This window comes from Triticum aestivum, unplaced genomic scaffold (genome assembly GCF_018294505.1).
Source record: "Triticum aestivum cultivar Chinese Spring unplaced genomic scaffold, IWGSC CS RefSeq v2.1 scaffold129615, whole genome shotgun sequence".
NCBI classification, from domain to species: domain Eukaryota; kingdom Viridiplantae; phylum Streptophyta; class Magnoliopsida; order Poales; family Poaceae; genus Triticum; species Triticum aestivum.
In genome coordinates this window covers 2,329-3,102 of record NW_025237371.1, presented here as the reverse complement: position 1 = coordinate 3,102, position 774 = coordinate 2,329, and positions in this window count along the sequence as shown.

Below are 774 nucleotides of genomic sequence, written 5' to 3'. Positions count from 1 at the left end.
GCCTGGGTGTTCTGAACCTTAGGAGGGTGGCGATCAGTCTCCGGGTCCGCTGGCTCTAGAGGATGCTCGCTGATCCCAACCGCCCCTGGAAAGGCCTCGGCCTCCAGTTCTCCTGGGATGAACACGCAGTGTTCACCGCATCCACCAAGATGGTGGTTGGCGACGGAGCTACTGCCTTATTCTAGGAGGACCGCTGGCTTCATGGTCGGGCAATCTCAGAGATAGCACCCAAGCTGCACCAGCTGGTCTCCCTGACTCTTCAGAATGCCCGATCGCATCGACGTTGGATCTCGGATATCAGGGGCGGCATGGGGTGCTGGCACTATGCCATCTGCCAGTTGGCACGCGTGGCGCAGCTTGCTCCCCACATGGATGCCCTCTAGTGGCGTTGGACGGCGGATGTGCAGTACATGTCCAAGAGTTGCTATGACGCTCTCTTTGAGGGCGCGGTCGGATCTCGCTCTTCAAGTTCTTCCTGTAGCTCGCTTGACCAGATTGGAGCATCTTGCGCTTCATGGCTTGCAGCACACATCGAGTTTTGTGCTATACGACCAGTCCAAGGAGACGATTGCCCACCTCCTCTCTGGCAAGTGCTCTCCTGGTTCAGGTTGACTGCTATTGGCCCAGCCGAGGGGCGGACTTTGTGGATTAGTGGCAAGAAACTTGCCTCTCGGTTCCTACCTCGAGTCCTCGGCTCGGAAGGGCGTGTCCTCGGCTCGGAAGGGCGTGTCCTCGGCCTGGAGAGAGAGAGAGAGAGAGAGAGAGAGAGAGAGA